Below are 21,434 nucleotides of genomic sequence, written 5' to 3' on the forward strand. Positions count from 1 at the left end.
TCTTTCTCTGATATGTAACCTGGCCTTCAGAATAATAGAAGCTTTAAGAGGAGAGATTTTCCCATGACAAATTTGGTCAAGTCAGTCTCAAAAAGTCAAGGAACTTATTGCTCATTGACCACAGTAATCCTATTCATAAAATCTCAGGTTACAGTCATTTGCACTAACATTTCGGATCTGACACTGACACTTTCCTTTGGAATTTGGCACTCCAGATGTATTTTAGCAAACACTGCTAGTGCCAAATCAAGGAGTCCAACGACTGATTTAGGGATGTTCTTTCATTTATTTTGTTATCCCAGGTTCTCAACAATATCTGGCACAGAGAAAGTGTTCAATAAATGTCTGTTAAATTAAAAATGGGAAAATACGTTGGATATGCTTCTCATAGTCAAAAGTTCCATAACCATACCTATAGTCACTCATAATTCTTTGTCTTTTGTGGTTCCATATAAATTTTAGGATTTTTTTTCTTTTTTTGTAAAAAATGCCATTGGGATTTTGACAGGTATTGCATTGAATCCGTAGGTTGCTTGGGTAACAGAGACATTTTAACAAATGTCTTTTTTTCTTTCATCAGTGTTTTGTGGTTTTTAGTGTATAAGTCTTTCACCTCCTCAGTATTTTTCTCAGTATTTTATCATTTAAAAATATATATTTTTTTATTGATGTTAGAGAGGAAGGAAGAGGGAGGGAGAGAGAGAGAGAGAGAGAAACATCAATGATAAGGGAGAATCATCAGCCCTAGCTGGTTTGGCTTAGTGGATAAAGTGCCAGCTTGTGGATGGAAGGGTCCCGGTTCTATTCCGGTCAAGGGCATATGCCCTGGTTGCGGTCTCCATCCCCAGTAGGGGGCGTGCAGGAGGCAGCCAATCAATGATTCTCTCTCATCATTGATGTTTCTCTCTCTCTCCCTTCCTCTCTGAATCAATGAAAATATATTTTAAAAAAAGAGAGAGAATCATCAATTGGCTGCCTCCCCCACACCCCTTATTGCAGATTGAGCCCCAAACTCAGTGGGCATGTGCCCTGACCAGGAATTGAACCATGACCTCCTGATTCATAGGTCAATGCTCAACCACTGAATCACACCAACCAGGCTACTTTATAATTTTTGATGCTACTACAAATGACATTGTTTGTTTGTTTTTTGTTAATCCTCACCGAGGATATTTTCCCCATTGATTTTTTAGAGAGAGTGGAAGGGAGGGGGAGAGATAGAGAAAGAGAAACATCTATGTGAAAGAGACACATTGATTAGTTGCCTCCTGCATGTGCCTTGACTAGCCCGGGGCCGGGGATGGAGCCTGCAACCGAGGTACATCCCTTTGACTGGAATCGAACCCAGGACCCTTCAGTCAGTGGGCCAATGCTCCAACCACTGAGCCAAACCAGCTAGGGCAACATTGTTTTCTTAATTCCCTTTCTGGATAGTTTATTGTTAGCATATCGAAATTCAACTAATTTTTGTATGTTTACTTTGTATCTTGCAACTTTACTGAATTCATTTATTAGTTCTAATTTTTCTTGTGTAATTTTTAGGCTTTTCTACATGTAGAATATGTGAACTTTTATAATTATTTTATAAATGGTGCTAAGACAACAGGTTATTAGGAAAAAGTTAGATCCTGAATTAGATTAAATGAGAACAACAACAACAAAAAAAAACTAGAGGGAAATACAAGTGAATATTTACCTAATTTAGTCTGAAAGAAACTTTCAGTCTTGAAGAAACACAAAGTAAAAGATTAATAGAATACATAAAAAGTAAACATTTCTTTTTTTTTTACTTTAGAAAACACCAACAACAAAAATAGAAAGATTAAATGGAACAATATTTGTGACACAGATGATAAAGGATCACTCTCCTTAACTCTAACAGGGCTCACAATTCATTATGATATTTATTAAAGACACTGATAAAAACTAACAAATGACATGATCAACCAAATAACAAAAGAATAAATACAACAAATGAACATGAAAAATTATTTGGATATAGAAACAAATGCAAACAATTGGATAACACTTTTGCTTAATAAATTGACCTTGTTTTTATAACAACCAGTATTAAAAAGCCTTTAAAATATCAATAACTTTTGCTCCAAAAATTCCAATTCTTGAAGTCTTACCGAAGAATGTTATGAGAGAATCAGAGGGGTATAAACAAAGAATTTTTTTGTTCAACTTAGTTGTTTTTATTTTTAATACTGTAGATCACTGTAAACTTTAGTGCTCAAAAACAGAAATATCTTTTAATAAATTATGATCTATCCATAAATTGGAAAAAGGGAAAATAACACTTAAGGGGGGTAAAAAGCGGGGTGTAAGACCAAGTGAAAAAAAGCAGGAACCTATTTAATAAAAGGCTAATATGCAAATTGACCAAACAGCAGAACGACGGGTCACTATGACGTGCACTGACCACCAGGGGTCAGACGCTCAATGCAGGAGCTGCCTCCTGGTGGTCAGTGCGCTCCCACAGGGGGAGCACTACTCAGCCAGAAGCCAGGCTCACGGCAGCCCTAAGGATCCCCCGAGGGCTCCTGGACTGCAAAAGGGTGCAGGCCAGGCTGAGGGATTCTCCTCCCCGCGCCCCCACCCCCGCGAATTTCATGCACCAGGCCTCTAGTATGTATATAAAATGTCATCTCAATTTTAACATAAACAAATCACCACATACATAAACAAAGGGAATATACCCAAATGAAAACAAAGGTCATCTTGGGGAAGGTAGTTAGGATGAGCTTTATGTGTTTTTTTTGGTCCAAATTAGATCTGATTTTGTCCTAAACCATGAAATAAATTTACTTGCAGTCTATAGATTTCATTCTAGACTTCAATGATAGCATGTCATATCATACTGAATGGGAATATTATTCTAATGCAGCAATTTTCACCCGATGTGCTGCGAGAATTTTTAAAACATGCAATACTTGACTATTTAGTCAAGGGCACTGTCCTCTTTTCCCTTAGATTGACAAATTTAAAAAAAATGACAAGAGCTAACACAATAGCCATCTGGTGTGAAGGAATCAAAATTACATGTATACTAAAGGCCCAGTGCACGAAATTCATGCACGGGGGTGTGTGTCCCTCAGCCCATCCTGCACCCTCTCCAATCTGGGACCCCTCGAGGGATGTCTGACTGCCCGTTTAGGCCCGATCCTACTGGCAGTAGGACATCCCTCTCACAATCCAGGGCTGCTGGCTCCCAACTGCTTGCCTGCCTACCTGATCACCCCCTAACCTAGGGGTGGGCAAACGTTTTGACTCGAGGGCCACAATGCGTTCTTAAACTGGACCAGAGGGCCGGAACAAAGCATGGATGGAGTGTTTGTATGAACTAATATAAATTCAAAGTAAAGGAGCGGAGGGGAGAGCAAGAGAACCCTCCGCTCTTTTGGCTCCACGGGCCGGATAGAACAGCCGAATGGGCCGGATCTGGCCCGCGGGCCGTAGTTTGCCCACGGCTGCCCTAACCACTCTCCTGCCAGCCTGATTGATACCTAACTGCTCCCCTGCCAGCCTGTTTGCCCCTAACTGCCCTCCCCTGCTGGCCTGGTCACCCCTAATTGCCCTCCCCTACCGGCTTGGTCCCCCCTAACTGCCCTCCCTTGCTGACCCAGTTACCCCTAACTGCCCTCCCCTGCCAGCCTTATCACCCCTAACTGCTCTCCCCTGCTGGTCTGGTTCCCGCCCCCACCTGCCCTCCCCTGCAGGCCTGGTCCCCTCCAACTGCCCTCCCCTGCAGGCCTGGGTCCTCCCCCCAAATGCCCTTCCCTACAGGCCCGGTTGCCCCCAACTTCCCTCCTCTGCCAGCCTGGTCACCCCTAACTGCCCTCCCCTGCAGGCCTGGGTCCTCCCCCCAAATGCCCTTCCCTACAGGCCCGGTTGCCCCCAACTTCCCTCCTCTGCCAGCCTGGTCACCCCTAACTGCCCTTCCCTGCAGGCTTGATGCCCCCAACTGCCCTCCCTTGCAGGCCTGGTCCCTCCCAACTGCTCTCCCCTGCTGGCCATCTTGTGGTGGCCATCTTGTGTCCACATGGGGGCAGCCATCTTGTGTGTTGGAGTGACAATTTGCATATAACTCTTTTATTAAATAGGAGATATATAATTTTTTTTGGTCACATCAGCAAAAAATATAGGGTGTTCCCAAAAACTGTATACACACTTTGAATAACTATTAATTCCAAAGTGTTAAATCTTAAAAGCAAGAAACATTAGTTGAGCTATCAGAAAAAAGTATGTTCACATTTTTGGGGGACACTGTATATTTTCTGATGTGCCACAGAATGTTAGTAATTAGTTTTTGAGATGAAAAGGCTGAAAATCGCTTTCTATAGCACATTTTGGAAATAATAAGCATGAGTTTTTTAAAAGAAATATGTCTATTCTATGGATTCAGGGAAAACCTTGGAATACCAGGAGAGTTCTATTAAATTCTCCCTCCACATTTGTCCTTTTCCAATTTCTTCTTTATCTGTTACCATTTGTTATTTTGCTTATAATCATAATTTTACTTTATTCTTGGAAACTATACCCTTGATGAAAAATTAAAAGATCATATTTATTATTTTTCTTTATCTTTGAATGTATTATTTTCTGATATTAATATCAGTCCCTGATTTCTCTCCCATTGCATTTGTTTGCCTCATTTTTCCCTCTTTTGATTGTTTATTTTCTGTGTCACATTATTCTGGGTGGACAGCAATTGATTTTATTTCCATCTTTCAATAGAGAATTTTATTATTATTTTATATTTTTAATCTTTATTGTTGAAAGTATTACATATGTCTTGTTTTCCCCATTGGCCCCATCTAGTCCACCCTCATCCCCTGCCCCAGGCCTAATAGAGAACTTAAAACCATTTACATTTATGCTGTGTGCTCTCTTTTCTATCATCTTATTTTACCATTTTCTCAATGCCTCCTGGTTGCTTTCTTTATTTTCAGATTTTTGCATTTTCAATTTTCTCTAGCATGTTGCAAAGTATAGGTTGTGTTCTAAAAATTTTCCTTGTGAGAGAAAATATTCTCTTCTTTGAAAAGCATATTTACAAAAGTGGTACCTAGGTGAAGTTTTCATGCAAGGATCACAGGTGCCCACTGGAAGCATCCTGGGCAAATAGGGATGGGTGACTACACTATCCCTGGCGGACAGGGATTAGGAGGTGCAGGCTTGGGCTGGACAGAGATTTCACGTTGGTGTATTCTGTGTCTAAGGTGCTTGAGAACATCCACAGGGAGGTGTTCAGTTGGCAGTTGTATAAATTGGCTAGAAACAGGAGAGCGCTTTGGGCTCATCATAAAGATTTCAGAGTCATCAACAATATAGCTAATAATAGGGTTATAAGACTGGATTAAAAAATAGATACAATAAGTCTGTTTTTGTAGTGTAAAAGAAAGAACAGAATTCTAAAGAACACTGCTTAGTGTGAAAAAAAAAATCTACAAAGGAGACTCATAAATTTGCAGCCAGAGGAGAAAAAAAAAAAAAAAAAAAAAAAAAAGTACATATGGAGGGTTAACTCCATTCTTTGCCATGTCTTTTCATAAGCCCTGCAGGACCAAGTGGCTTCTGGCCAAGAAACAAGAGCAGAATTGTCCCATTCCCCCATGGATTTGGATGAAGCAAGTAATAAACCCCAACTGGAGAAGAACCAAGCTGGGTCTATAAGGAATCGCACCTGAGATGGCACCATATTTATTCTTTATCAAGGTCACTAGCATCTCTCCATATCAAGCTGAAAACATCACCACCATCTGGGCAGTTAAGCAAATCTTATTGGGAAAATAATTTTTCTCTGTGTTTCCATGCTTCTCTACTAGTACGCTAGTTCAGTAATAAATACATGAGACTTTTATTTGAAAAAAAAACAACGCATCAAATAAAGAGAAGTGAGTGTGGTAAAGGTAAAAGGTAGTTTCAGGGAGCATGGAATGGCCAATCTGTGCTAATGACTGTGGAAGTTCTACAAAGAGGACTGTAAATGCCTCTTAGATTTAGCACCAAGGCGGTGCTTTGCTGTTTTGGTGACTTGGTGAATCTGGAAGCTAGACAGCTATCAGTTACCCGAGCAGTGGTGAGGAAGTGGAAACGCTAAGCATCCAGAAGCCTTAGAAGAAAACTGTGTGTGAACGGTGAGAGATAATGAGAAAGAAGAAGGTAGGATTAAAGGGAGGTCTGCTTAATTTGGGGAGTTTCCAAGTTGTTGAGACATGTTAACAGGAGACAGCAGGAGACAGCTGAAGACCGAGGAAAGAGACGAGATGATCATGTGAGAAGTAAGGTCTGTTAGCAGACAGGAGGGAACAGCCAGGGATTAATGAGCCTCCGACAGGAGATGGGTAATGAATAAGGTGGACTTGTGCTCGGTGTCTTCATTAGGAGTCTTTCTGTTCTGCAGAGACTAGAAGGCAAAAATATATCCCATACAGACTTAGAGGAGAAAGGTGGCAGGAAGCGAGACAGAGGCTGGACTTTGGCTACTTCTGCTTTCTCTACTGGCAAGCCCCAGGGGCTCACGCTGGGTTTTTCTTTCCCAGAGTCCCAGTGCCAGGTGCTTTCGGATGTCAAGAGGCAGAGTGCGCCCAGCTGGCGTGCCTCGGTTCAATTCCCGGTTAGGGCACAGGCCCGGGTTGCGGGCTTGATCTCCAGTGTGAGGCGTGCAGGAGGCAGCTGATCGATGATTCTCCCATCACTATTTCTCTCTCTCTCCCTCTCCCTTCCTCTCTGAAATCAATAAAAATAAAAAATAAAACAAAGTGAGAGTATGTAGAAAGGTCCTTTTTGCCTTTTTGAAAGACTTCATTAATCTTTGGACAAAGAAAGCTACTTCAAGAAAAGCATTTCATATGGTCCTTGCCCTATTTTGATAAACGGATCTTAAAATGTCACACATATAATCTCCATTCCAGTAATAACGACTGTCAATCATTACTATCGTTGCCACCACTTTTGGATCACTGGGGCAGTCCCAGGCACCGCACTAATTTCTTTACGCGTTATCTCCACAGAGAGAAAATAACGGCTGCCTTTATTGTTTAACAAAATGCTCTCGGCTGAGTCCCATCTTCAGAACTTCCAGCCAGGAGCGGGAACAAACAGATGTCCAAGAGGAAGATAATGTCTGTGATGCTGGGTATTTTTAGCAGAATGCATTATTTAGATAGGTTAGGAAGGTATGGGGCAGCATGTGTGTGCTGTATGTATAGGGGTTGTCAGCTGACCCGGGGAAAGGAAAATGTATTTAGAAAGAAGATACATACTCTAAGCCATAAAAAAGAGTAACTTTAATCCAGTTTCTATAGAGGGAGAAACCTGGTTCCTGTTCTCTTTTTCCTTGAGCTCACGTCCAATGCCATATGATAGCGTCACCTGGCAAAGGGGTGTGACGGAGGCTGCCCGGATTTGGCACCTCCTGCTCGTTTGTGGCTTTCCTTTCTCAATAAACCTTTCACAAAGGTCAGGCTTTGAAAGGCTGGCCTTTTCCTTGTTTGGTCTAAGTGTTTCTTGCTTAGAAGAATGACTGAATGTCCTCGAGTGTCAACAAATAAGTGGTTTCAGTGAAGCTTTTGGGAATCCATTCCCCTAAAGGCTGCTTGGTGGCGTGCCTGGGATTGGTCTGGTTTTGTGTGAAACTAGTAAATAAACAATGTAATTACCGGGCTGCCTGGGCCTCGGCTCCTGATACCTGCAGGGCCACACATGGGACGAGAGAGCAGGTAAATTATCTTCACCTGAAACCAGGAGTCAGAGGCTCGGAACTGCACCTTTGACGGACGAAATGCCAAGGCGCTGGCGTGGCAGAAGCCGGATTTGGAGGAACGAGATCTCGGGAGCACTGGGGCAGCTGTGGCTGCGCTAGGAAGGACACATGAGCTAGGTCCGTGGTCGGCAAACTCATTAGTCAACAGAGCCAAATATCAACGGTACAATGATTGAAATTCCTTTTGAGAGCCAAATTTTTTAAACTTAAACTTCTTCTGACACCACTTCTTCAAAATAGACTTGCCCAGGCCGTGGTATTTTGTGGAAGAGCCACACTCAAGGGGCCAAAGAGCCGCATGTGGCTCGTGCGCCGCAGTTTGCTGACCACTGAGCTAGGTCAATATCTCCTGGGAAAAAGAAAAGGCAGGCCAGCCCCGAACGAAGATGATGAGTCTCAGATGCACTTTATTCTGCAGAATGAATGGTATGAATACAGGCCATAATCCGAACCTAATTCATGAAACAGCGCCTGATAGTCCTGGCTGTGTCCAGGGGAAATATATCAGCATGATTAGGTTCTAGTTACCCCATGTTGAACTGAGACAGGCTAGTAAGCCAGGACAAGCTGTGTAGGGAAACTGAGACAGACAGTTAAACGGCCAAGCGGTTTATAGCCATCTAATAAATTGCAAAATCCCATCGCTCCTCACCAAGGACACTTAAGAGTAATTGGTTTACACTTCTCCCCAAGCACAGAGTAATAGCTTATGCCACCCTACTCAGGGAGATAGAAAACAGGAAGTTAGTGCCATTTGTGCCAACCACACCCAAGGATAGATGAAGTCAGGGGAATAAATCTCATTTTGCCAAGTCAGCATAAAGCTGATGCGTAGTCTATTGGGATCCTTCCCTAAGACCTCCCCTGAAATCCCTGCTTTTAGAAATCAGATAAGAACCCTGAAGACAAAGACCCAGCCCGGGCTCTCTCTGGAGCACACCCATGGCCTTCTTCCCTCTCAGGAGTGAGTGCATCTTTACTCTTCTCTCCTGAACTCCAAGGGTCCCCATGAGACTTGCAACCAAGAGGAGCGATGGGCAGTGGCAGCTTGTCCCAGGCTGACCCCTGGAACCTGCGCCCAGGACCCCATTTCTCTGACTTTTCAGTGAGCCAACAGCAGCTCCACCCTGGCTCACTGCCTGCTGCTGCTTCAATCCTAAGCCCTCCCTTTTCTTTCCAATTTTAATAAACATACTGTCAAAATCACCTGGATTGGTATGGTGAAATCTTTCCTGCACAAAGTCAAGAACTCAAACGCTACCGGCTAGCCCGAGGCAGACCCACTCCAGGCCCGGGCCCTTTCTGGTGATAGAACAAGTTCAGGGAGGTCTGTTCAGTTCCTTCTATTTCCTCCCCCTGCTGGTATTCCGGGAGAGAAGAGTGCTTTTTTGGTAAAGCCAGGTCAAAGAGTCTCTTCTTGGGAAGTGGCGGACCAGTGTTCGCCTGGGCTCAGGTGCTCTGCTGCTTAGGGGAGAAAGGCTGGTCTCACCTGCTATGAAGAAAAACCCAGACACATGGTCTCTGCATACATTGGGGAGTCACTCAATCAATGGTATCCAGGTTCCAAAGAGCAGCAGCCTGACTTTGAGACTTAATAGGATTAAAAAACCCCGAAATCCTGGCTCTCTCCTTCACATACATTGCATGTCATCAGCAAATCAGCAGGCAGTTTTTATGGGTTTGTGATTCACTTGAGACTTAAAATTCCAATAAAGATGATGTGGTGACATTTAAAAGCTTGGCTGAAACTAGAAACACTAGAAGACTGAAGGTGCTTTTGCAGGAGAACACAGAAGATAATCTTAGCCGTTTTCCCAGGATAAGGAACAGAAAAGCTGCATGCCTCACGTTCTGAGCAGAGACTGAAATGAGGATTTAAACGTTAGTTCCCAGCTTTCTCACCCACTGCTTGCCCACCACTCCCCTCCCCATAGAAGGTCCTGGCTACATGGAGGCTGGACCACGGATGCTGGCAGGCAGAGTGGAGCAGACCAGTGAGCACCTGGGCTCAGGTGCTCTGCGGCTTCCAGGTGAAAAGCTGTTCTCACCTGGTTAGGAGGAAGACCCAGATACATGGTCTCTCCTCTACCGGTGTCTCTATCTTTGATATCTGGGTAGGGGTTGATTAGAGCCGTGGTCGGCAAACTGCGGCTCGCGAGCCACATGCGGCTCTTTGGCTTCTTGAGTGTGGCTCTTCCACAAAATACCACGGCCTGGGCGAGTCTGTTTTGAAGAAGTGGTGTTAGAAGTTTAAGTTTAAAAATTTTGGCTCTCAAAAGAAATTTCAATCGTTGTACTGTTGGTATTTGGCTCTGTTGACTAATGAGTTTGCCGACCACTGGATTAGAGGAATACTGATTGCTGCACTTTTCTTATCCTTTGCTGGTATGTTATGGGGTTACTAACAGAAAATCTGAGTAAGCGACACAAATCTTTCCAGTGTGCACTCGGACTTTGCCATGGAGTGGGCTGACGGTGGAGACGTCTCAGGATGATTCTTCAGGACAAAGGACCACTGGGCCTTGGGTATGGTAGAGGGTATGGATGCTCAATGGTGGCACCTGCTGTAGGAGAGAGTTGATGCTTCTGAGGTTGTTCTGGGCTGACCGGTGTCCCTCTGAAATTCACCTATTGAAGCTGTAACCCTCAGTGCCTCAGAAGGGGACTGGATTTGGAGAGAGAACCTTTAGAGGTGATTAGGTAAAATGAGGCCCTTGGGGGTGGAGGGGCTGATCCAGTGGGACTGGTGTCCCTGTTAGAGAGGTGACCAGGACACACAGGTGACACTCAGACGGAGGGGTGACCATGGGAAGGGTCAGCAAGAGGGCGGCCATGCGTAGGCCACGGAGAGAGGCTGCAGGAGAAACCAATCCTGCTGACACCAGGGTCTCGGACTTCTAGCCTCTGGAGCCGTGGGAAAAGACATTGCTGCTGCCTAAACCACACAGCCCGGTGCTTTGTTATGGTGGCCCCAGCAGGCTGCGGACAGTGATTCTGATCGTGCCTTCAGAAAGATACAAGGCCACCTAATCAGATCACAGATGCTGGTACTTCAGGAGGACTAACCATGCTTCCTGGCAAATAATTAATCACAAACTATCTAGGGTTCGATTTTACATAAGGTGCTGTGGGAGATAAAACGATGTTTATGGGACATACTTAAATATTTGTAGCCATTTGGGAAAATAACACTTTCACATGAAAGAATAACCAGCAATAAAAAAAGACTAGATAGCATGGCCGGTGTGGCTCAGTGGCTGAGCATTGCGCCTGAACCAGGAGGTCCCTGTCGGGGCACATGCCAGGGTTGCAGGCTCGAGGCCCAGTGGGGGTTGTACAGGAGGCAGTCAATTGATGATGTTTCTCTTTCATCGATGCTTCTATCTCTCTATCCCTCTACCTCCCTCCCTGAAGTCAATAAAAATATATTTTAAAAAAACAGATAAGGATTGACTGAGGGGGGACAGAAAGCTGAGAGGATGAGACTGCTTCTAGTTATGTTTCTTCACAGAAATGGATTCCCTGTAGAAAGTAGCACATCTTGTTATCAACTCATTTCCTTGTACGAAGAGACCAATTCAGGAAAACAATTTTATAAAATGAATTATAATTAAGCATTTCTATTATAAACAAAGAAAAGTGCAATATTTATAATGATGTTAGATCTTTACTGGGAAGGACAATCCGAAGCTAGAGAATGTATTTGTTCCTTTAAGAGCCAGCCTTACTTTGGTGGACTAAAGCCAAACAATTAATCCATTTTTCCCCCTAACAAAGAATAGGCTACTATATTCAACTGACGTATTAAGTCAGCCCCACACTGAGACCTGCCCTGGGAGAGTGTGATTCCCAGGGACCAGCTCCTAGGCCCTTTATTTCCAGGGCTCTGCATCCAAGCTTAGAGAAATTGGAGCCAGGTGAATAATGAATCCGATCACACCCTGATACAAATGTTAAAATTATAGGAAGATAAATATCGTGTAAATGGTGGGGTGAGGAAGATCGCTGATGGCAGCAAGAAGCTAGTGGATATATATATTTTTTAAATATATTTTTATTGATTTCAGAGAGGAAGGGGGAGGGAGAGAGAATCATTGATCGGCTGCCTCCTGCATGACTCCCACTGGGGATCTAGCACACAATCTGGGCATGTGCAGGACGAAGGGGAATCGCACCGTGACCTCCTGGTTTATAGGTCGATGTTCAACCACTGAGCCATGCTGGCCAGGCAATGTGGCGGGGGGGGGGGGGGGTGGTGGTGGTGGTGTGTTTCTAAACTAATACAAACTGTGCCTGCCTTTGGGCACTATCTAACCTACCCTAGACTGGAAATCCGCCTTTATGAGGATGAGGTCCCGGTGATCATTTTAGAGGCAGCTCTGCTAAAATGCAGCTCGCATATGTCCTTGGTGTGGACTTGGTTCTCTAAAACCTAAGCTCTAGACTCTCTACCTCGCTGCTTCGCTAATAAACTCTTTCACTTTAAGTTCTTAAAAAACCAACAAGTTGTAGCTCAGATTTTCCCACCTGGAAAGGAGTCAGGAAGGGACAATGCTCTCAGAGTCACAGGATTCCTCGTGTTCTTTGATTTATGCTTCGAACTCGTACGGTTCTGAGTTTTTCCTCAATGTGTGTATATTAATTTGGCAATCAGGAAAAAAAAGCAACGAAACTATTAAAGACTGGAGTTGAAGCTTCTTGTTTTTGTGCAGGGGAAACAGCAGCTGTCGGCGGGAAGAGCCTCAAAGGCTACGGGCAAGTCACAGCCCGGGTATTTGCGGGCACAGCTGTGACGGGTAATAAACAGACGTCTACTGTTTACGGACCTCTTGTCTAAAAAATTTTACGCTTGGAAGGTTATGGAAGTTTCTTAGAAACCTGTCACTTTATTTTTTTAATAGTTTTATTGAGATACTGGGCCCAGTGCATGAATTCGTGCACCATGAAAAGGAACTGTGGGCCGTGAGGCTGCAGTGGGCCCAGGGGCAGATCTCGGCCCATCCTCTGCACCCCTGCCCAGCCCCTCCTGCTGCGGCCCGGTCTCGTCTGCCAGCAGTCCCACTCCTGCCACCGCCGCTCCTGCGTGCTGACAGCATGGAGCGATTGGGGCCGCCACCAGCAGCGGGTGCGAGCGGGGCCATCGCTGGCAGTTGGAGCAAGAGGCGGCTGCCAGCCCCGATCACCTCTCAGGAGCAGCGGGAGGTGGAGAAGCCCTGAGGGGCGATAGGGGCTGGCAGCGGCCACTTGCACCTGCTGATGGTGCCGAGCGATCGGGGCCGGTGCCGGCAGCAGGTGCGAGTGGCGGCTCTAGCACCACCAGCAGCAGGTGCGAGTGCCGGGTGGGACTGTGGCATGCGGGAACAAAGAATCTTTAGTAACCACCAGAGGCTCGCCCTGATGACTGGTGCCTCACCTTGGTCTGGCGCCCCTGCTCACCTGCTCCACCATCTCACCTTGGCTGATGCCTGCCATGTTCCGCGTGCCCCCCCTCGTGGTCAGCACACGTCATAGCAACCGGTTGTTCAGTTGTTCTCCCTTTCGGTCTATTTGCATATTAGGGTTTTATATATATAGATATCACATATCTCACCATTCACCCATTAAAAGTGTACAAGTCAATGATGTTTAATATATTCACAGAGTTGTGCAACCATCACCACAATCCATTTCAGAACACATGCATCATCCCCACAAGAAATCCTGTACTCTTCAGCCACAAATTCCAGATTCCCCATCATCCTCAGCTCTAAACAATCACCAACCTACTTTCTGTCTTTGCATTTGTCTATTCTGGACCTTTCATATAAATGGAATCCTACGATATGTGGCCCTTTCTACCTGGCTTCTTCCACTTAGCAATGATATTTTCAAGGTTCATCCATGTTGTACCACGTATCATTCCTCTCTCTGGCCATATAACAGTCTGTATCACATTCACCAGTCAACAGACATTTGAACTGTTTTCAGATGCTGCTATGAATATTCGTGTACAAGTTTTTGTGTGAACATGTTTTCACTTTCCTTGGAGTAGAACTTTTCTTTGAGTGGAATTGCTGAGTAGCACAGAAAATTCTATGTTTAACCTTTTAAGAAAATTCCAGACTATTTTCCAAAGTGGATGCACCATTTTACATTCCTAGCAGCAGTGTACAAGGTTTCAACTTGTCTACATCCTTGCCACCACTTGTTATTACCCATCTTTTTAATTACAGCCCTTCTCACGGGTGGCTATCATGAAGTGGTAAGTCTTTAAGAATTCTCTGCTTTCTGAAGTCCTACAGGCAAACATACACAATTTCTTCACATGCATGTGCTGATTTGATACCTAGCTTCTCGGGCAGCAACAATCATCTCACCTATGTGTCAGCACAATTATTATCCCAATTTTTCAAAGCAATGCAGGTTCACAGAGGTTAGGAGGCTCTGGAGCTGAGATTCGAAGCCACAGCGTTAACCTGATCAGTGGCTGCTGTGTGCACACATAAACTCACCAGGATCAACTTAGGTAATGAAGTAACTGCACTTTCTGAAATGAAAGCATCTAGTAATGATGAGTAAGATGCTGAAGGGACGTGCCTTTGGATTATATCAACAGATAACACGGTGCCTGTTGAGAGATTACAGAACAGAGAAGTGATTTCTGCGGCCACAGAGCAATTTAAAGGCACACACAGGCGACTAAGCAGTCCCACACCACTTTGGGTAAATTATTGTCTTTATCGCCCCACCTGGAAAGTGAGAGCATTCATTGTCCTAAGGGTGTGGTGATAAGTAGCATTGAAACATGTGCTGTTTACCTTTGCCTTTTGGTCGGTCCGTGCACCTGAGAGAATGAGGCCAGTTTCTCCTGAGTTACTGCATTCTCTGAGTGCGGCCAGATAGGTCATTTCGGTCCTGTGATTATTTTCCACTTTATATAAAATGGTGCCTTTCTTGTACTCCTTGTAGTTGAGGAAACATTACTTTGCAATAAAAATTATTTTGAGTTTCTGGCCACAACCACAAGCAATTCTGGAAATTAAACACTGTTAGTAAAAAGCTCCTTTCTAGAAATTCGGTGGCGCTGTGTATATAACTATTGTATCTTTATCTCTTCCCAATTTTCAGCCTTGTATATGTGACTCCATCAAGGAAACTGATCTTCTAAGCAATTAATAAGCATTGCTAAAGGTGGGCTAGATATATTTTTAGGATACTTCCATTATTAGGGTATCTTTATAATTTCTTGGCATGACATTGGTTAGTGACATTATATAAGTTTCAAGTGTACAATTCTGTAATACATCATTTATCTATTGCATTGGGTGCTCGCCACCCAAAGGTATTTTTATATTTTTACTTTGTTGTTGTTATATTTTTATCTATCAATTCCTGAAGATAAACTACATACAAGTTCCCCCAACTTTAAAAATCTTAAAGAAAAGCAGCATTCTCTTTTGGTGGCGGGACAGAGTTAATTTGGAAATGAGAAATATAGACTCCAATATAGACTGTGCATTGTAAAACAGTTTGAGGAAAGGATCTCATCTCAGTCTGTACTTGTTTAAAAGTTTTATCCTCCACGTGGTGAGGGGTGGGGCTGCAGGTGAGGTGGGGCTGCAGGTGGGGTGGGGCGGGGCTGAGGATGGGGCGGGGCTAGGGGTGGGGTGGACATGGATAAGATAGCATTTCCAGTTTTACCACTCTTATAATTCTGTACTAGGGTTGAAGTGCTCAGTGGAAAAAAGGCGCATTGTTTCTGTGAACTGTATCAGGGAGCGGGGAAGAGGAAATGTAAGGGGGAGGATTTCTCAATTTTATTAAGAGGCGCTTCTGTGATTGCACTTCCTCGAAGGCCGCCGTTCTGTGCCCAGTTTGACTGGGACGCACCCCTCTGGGCCTGGCAGTGCATGGGAAGGTTGAGAGGACTTTCCTCAACAAGTCGTGGGTCAAGCAGGGGGAACTGTGCTGATGCATCTTCAGTAAGTGACAGCACTGACCTTTGAAATCATTAAGCCTTGGTATTCTGATCTAAAAGGTGGAGTTCTTTTATAAGAAAATGGAAAAAAAGTCTACCAAATGTTTATCAATTAATATTGTTTTTCATCCTCACCTGTGGATATTTTTTCCATTGATTTTTATTTTTATATTTATTTATTTATTTATTTATTTATTTATTTATTTATTTATTTATTTAGAGTGGAGGGGAGGTTGGGAGGAGGAGGAGAAGAGAGAGAGGGAGAGAGAAACATAAATGAGAGACACACATCCACTGACTGCCTCTCACACACGTCCTTACCAGGCGCGACGGAACCTGCCGCCCAACTACGTGCCCTTGACCGGGGACTCCAACGGAGACCCTTTGGTGAGTGGGCCGACACTCTAACCACTGAACACACTGGCCAGGGCTGTTCATCAGCTTATTTCTGAGTTCCTAAGTATCACTGTTTTCATCGTCACATTGGGAATGCCACTGTGTAGACATCAGTCGGAGGAAACCGAGCCCAATGTGAAGGCAGCTACTCTGAGCTGCGGTGGGGATCACTGACAATGCAGTCTGCTGGCTAAGAGGGCAGGCTCTGGAGCCACACAACCTTGACTGAGTCCCGGCTCTGGCACTAGCTCTGTCACCTTGAAGAGCTGGCTGAGCCTTTCTGACCCCACTCCTTTAGCAATGTATATAAGTCACTTTGAGCCCTAACCAGTTTGGCTCAGTGGATAGAGTGTCGGCCTGGGGACTGAAGGGTCCCAGGTTCGATTCCGGTCAAGGGCATGTACCTTGGTTGCGGGCACATCCCCAGTAGGAGGTGTGCAGGAGGCAGCTGATCGATGTTTCTCTCCCATCAATGTTTCTAACTCTCTATTCCTCTCCCTTCCTCTCTGTAAAAAATCAATAAAATATATAAAAAAATAAATAAATAAATCACTTTGAATGCCGGGCGCATAGTAGGTGCTCAGTAAATGTCAGCTATTCCTGCTCTCCTGACAGAGGTTTTATCCAATACCAACATGATATGGGCCTTTCCCTTCAGCTCATCCAAAAACATGTATTCCTGCCATCTCGTATTTTATTGGCCTTTGTACTCACTGATTGAGATTTTCAGTGCCTTCTGTTGTCAGGTAGTAGGCATTGAGGAGTCAAAAGATGCCCAAGCCACAGTCCTGGCCCCTGAGGGCAAGGAAATCTAGATGATGTCAGTTACAGGGGGGAGAAGAAATCTGGGGCAGGGGTGGGGTGGGGCAGTGATGAATCTGGTTCCACATGGGTTATGTGGAGAGGCTGCAGGGGAGATGCAAGGGCATCTGCTCTGCAGGCAGCTGTTTTCCAAGGATCTGCAGCTGTTTCGGGAGAGCAGGGCTGGAGGTATGCATGCGGTATCATGTGAGCGTGCACACAGTATGACACTGCCAGACGCTGGCCAGGGGGCCAGGGGGCCAGAGGCTGTTCAGGGAGCCAGAGGCCGCTCAGGGGACCAGAGGCTGCTCAGGGGTCCAGGGAATGGGATGAATTGAGGGTGAAGGAGGAGCCAATGTTTGGGAGCAAAGGTGGTGACAGGGGTTTCTGGGTACCCCCAGGGCCCCCAAAAGTATTATATGCAGCTATTTTGGTTTTTGATTAATATTTAATTTACTCAACAAATTAAACTACAATCCAAAAATGTCATTTTCTCTTGAGTTGGGATTAACTATAAATCTTATATTCTATTTAAAATTCTCTAAACTTTGTCAATCCCTTTAAGAGTGATTTTTCAACTTGGTTAAAGTAAAACACATTTTAAACACTTACAAAATGTAATATATTTGATCTTCTCTTTAAATATTTCAGTTTTCTGACTAATAAACAAACCCTCCCCCAGTATTTGTCATTTTATAAAACTAATAAATCAAACTCACAAAATAAGGTGAATCTTCAATTCTCTTAAATGTTTTAATCCAGTATAAAATTATCTCAAAAGTATATCATCTTAAAGATCCAAAGTCTAAATCAATCACCTAATGACATATTTTAAAGTGGACTCACAGGCTCAATCATGTCAATTAACAGATTTTCTTAAAAACTGTGAATATTGTGCATATTAAATTATTAAATACAGACATTTCCAACTCTTTGGAGAGAAATACTTTGGATTTTATTCAGTGCATTGTATTTATACATAATTCTAAACCTTCTAGGGTTAAAACACTATCTTGTAAGAAATCTGCTTTAACATGGAATCCAAACTTGACAAAGGGTTCCCTCTTCTCACCTCTGTCCCCAAGATTCAAATTACTAGTTACCTAATTCTCAAGTCCTCTCTGATTCTCCACCACCCACAGAGGCTGCCTTGCCAAATGACCCGAATCAATGAATCCGGCCACCTTTTAATCCTTGCTCTGAATTCTTTGTTCACCCTTCCCGGGTGACAGAACCATAACTCAGGAGGACCTGTGAATAGATTCAGCTTCCCCATCTCCTCCTGCCTCAGACCTGATGCTAGGTGGCAGACCAATAGGGGCTGGAGTGAGAAATAATAGAAGCCCCAGGAAAGAGAATTTCAAAAAGGAAGGATTCAGCAATGTCAGTAGTTTGGAATGTAGTAGGGAAGTTTATAAGGTAAGAGGATGAAATATGACTATTAGATTTAATGGTCATAAATTTAAGATAAGATTCAAATTTCATCAATGACATTTTCATGTCGTGATGTGGGTAGAAAACTTACATATTAGGAATCAACAGGAAGTGAGAAATGGGCAATTTTATTTAAAGGTATCAATGACTCAAGAATTCTCAAGACTTTTAAATTTACCTTAATATTTTAATAAGGGAAACAGTGAAGGGGAAGAAGGGGAAAGAGAGAGAAAGGGGCGCGGGAGAGGGGGAGAGAGAGAGAGAGAGAGAGAGAGAGAGAGAGAGAGAGGGAGAGAGAGCGAGCAAGCAGAAATGAGGCTCAAAGAAAGATATTTGTTCTGTATTTTATGTAATAAATTTTTTTGAGTGTGTGTGCTGAGGAGAGTTTACTCCTTTTGGGGGGAAGAAGAGGGTGCTAAGAGTTCAAAGTCAGGACAGAGGGATTAATTGGTGAAGCCATGTGCCACAGGACAGGGGCTAAAAGGAGTCCTTGTGTTGACCTTGAAGAGGAAAAGGAACACCTTATCCCCTGAGAATGGAGGGAATGAGGAAAGGGTTGATAGAGGGGCAGATAACTATGTGGATGTAGGCGGAGCAGGAAGTTGAGGTAACTCAGCCTAACCAACTGCCTGAATCTGGCCTAACCAGGGTCAGCCGGGCAGGAACTCAGCATACAGTCTCTGGGAACACACAGAATTTGGGCTGGGACGCTTCAGAAATGGCCCAAAGGGAGCCATCACAGCTTGCGGTGGGGTCACAGTTCATAAGAATCACAGAGCAGAGAAGAACTCCTAGAGGTTTCTATTCAACTCAGTTAAAGAAAATGGGGCAGGGGTGAAGACATGCTCAAGAGCAGGCATTAGCATCCCTTCAGCCAGAAACGGGGTTTCCTGGCCTCCAGAACCATGCTCCCTACCCCCTTAAAACACACACACACACACACACACACACACACACACCATACCCCCCCGAAAACACACACACACACACACCCCATACCCCCCCCGAAAACACACACACACACACACACACACACACACCATACCCCCCCCGAAAACACACACACACACACACACACACACACACACCATACCCCCCCGAAAACACACACACACACACACACACACACACACACACACCATACCCCCCCGAAAACACACACACACACACACACACCATACCCCCCGAAAACACACACACACACACACACACACCATACCCCCCCGAAAACACACACACACACACATCCACACACACACACACATCCACACACACACACACACATCCACACACACACATCCACACATACACACACACATCCACACACACACACCATAACCCCCCCAAAAAAAAACCACACACACGCACACACACACAGACACACACAAAAACACAAAACCACCCCAATCTCTTCTGCCTCTCTCCCTGGCTAACTTTCTCTCATTCTTCTGCTTTGAGCAGTCAGTTTCTCTGAAAAGCCTTCCCAGACCTCTCTCTCCTTCCCATCTAAACCAGTTCCCATAAAGGCTGTTACACACCCCTTTACCTTTCCTTTGTGGCACCACAATGTGAAATTCTATTTTTATTTATGTGATTATTAAATGTTCCTTTTCCAGTAGAGACTACAAGCCACATGAGAACAGGGGCTTTTTTGTTCACTTCTGCATCACGGTCAGCACACAGCTCGATGCCTAGCTCAATAATTATGATAAATGAATGTATATTCCAAGTGCATGGTGTGAGAGAATAGCATTCAAGACTTTCATTTGCAAATTAAGGTTTTGCATTTGCGAAAAAATTCCCACCATGGGGTTCTAGGGAGGTGACTTATACTCACTCTATAGGTCAGGCAAATGGGAAATGCTCAATGCATATTTGTTGAGTGAATAAGAATTTCTGCACTACTGGAATTTTAATTCCCCTAAGGGGGAAAAAACACCTTGCCACCAAGCTACTTAATATAATTTAAAGGTATTACCTTAAAATATTTAAAAAAGCTATTTAAAAAAGTAAATTAAGATTTCCCAAACAATTAGACTTCATAAGTACTTTGTTATAAACTGATTTATAATGAAAAAAAAACTGATGATATAACTAGGGTAGCTTTAGTAATCATATATAACTAGAAAACCCAATGTTTAATTCTTCAAGTTTCATCCTTTTGAATATCTCAGAGACATCTTTTAGATCTGATCTCAGGCACTAAATAAACTAACCAATTTTTAGAACAGAAATTCATGCCTGTGCAAACATTTAGAAAGAAGAGACCTCACCAATGAACTGCCTACCACCTTTCCCAGGGAAGGAAATTCATGAGCACACGCATGCAGATCAGTAACATACAGTAGGCAAATATTTTTCCATGTCCCACCCAAAGCAAACAAATGAAAATAGAAACTTCCAGGGCAATTGTAAAATATCTTCAAATTTAAAGACACAGAATCTGTTTCTACTTCTGTTTCCCTCTATACTTTCAGCAGAAATAAATATTCCTCTGATGGTCCCAACTGAGAAGTTCTGGCAGGAAAACATTTCTGCTCTTTTGATTGTGAGGTAATTAATTTTTTCTTACATTTATTGACTTTATCAAGTGAAAAAAATGGGTAGAAGATAGTCAAATGTTTGTTAATTATGGATATTAGGAGACACCACTGAATCCACCTTGTCTAGCCTTCAATTACACCTATAGTCCCTTACTCTAATTCTTTCTTGGAAATCTTAATTTCCAATAGAGGCTGTAATAATCCCCATTAACAATCAAAATGTCCCACTGTTGAGGCATACAATCTGCTAGTACAGTGGTCGGCAAACTGCGGCTTGCGAGCCACACGCGGCTCTTTGGCCCCTTGAGTGTGGCTCTTCCACAAAATACCACGGCCTGGGTGAGTCTATTTTGAAGAAGTGGCGCTAGAAGAAGTTTAAGTTTAAAAAACTTGGCTCTCAAAAGAAATTTCAATCGTTGTACTGTTGATATTAGGCTCTGTTGACTGATGAGTTTGCCGATCACTGTGTAACTAGTGTATCTCCCCAAGTGTCACAGTGTCGGCATAAAAACATTAATTTGGGCAAGTTGTG

At 43.8% G+C, this 21,434-nt stretch overlaps 1 protein-coding gene across 7 annotated transcripts in view; it reads right to left on the bottom strand.

Annotated features, from left to right (window-relative positions):
• The window catches only part of PGCKA1 (PDCD10 and GCKIII kinases associated 1), a 72,097-nt gene that overhangs the window by 35,488 nt on the left and 15,175 nt on the right, over positions 1 to 21,434 (bottom strand). The window lies entirely within an intron of this gene.

Source organism: Plecotus auritus (genome assembly GCF_963455305.1).
Source record: "Plecotus auritus genome assembly, chromosome: 1".
NCBI classification, from domain to species: Eukaryota; Metazoa; Chordata; class Mammalia; order Chiroptera; family Vespertilionidae; genus Plecotus; species Plecotus auritus.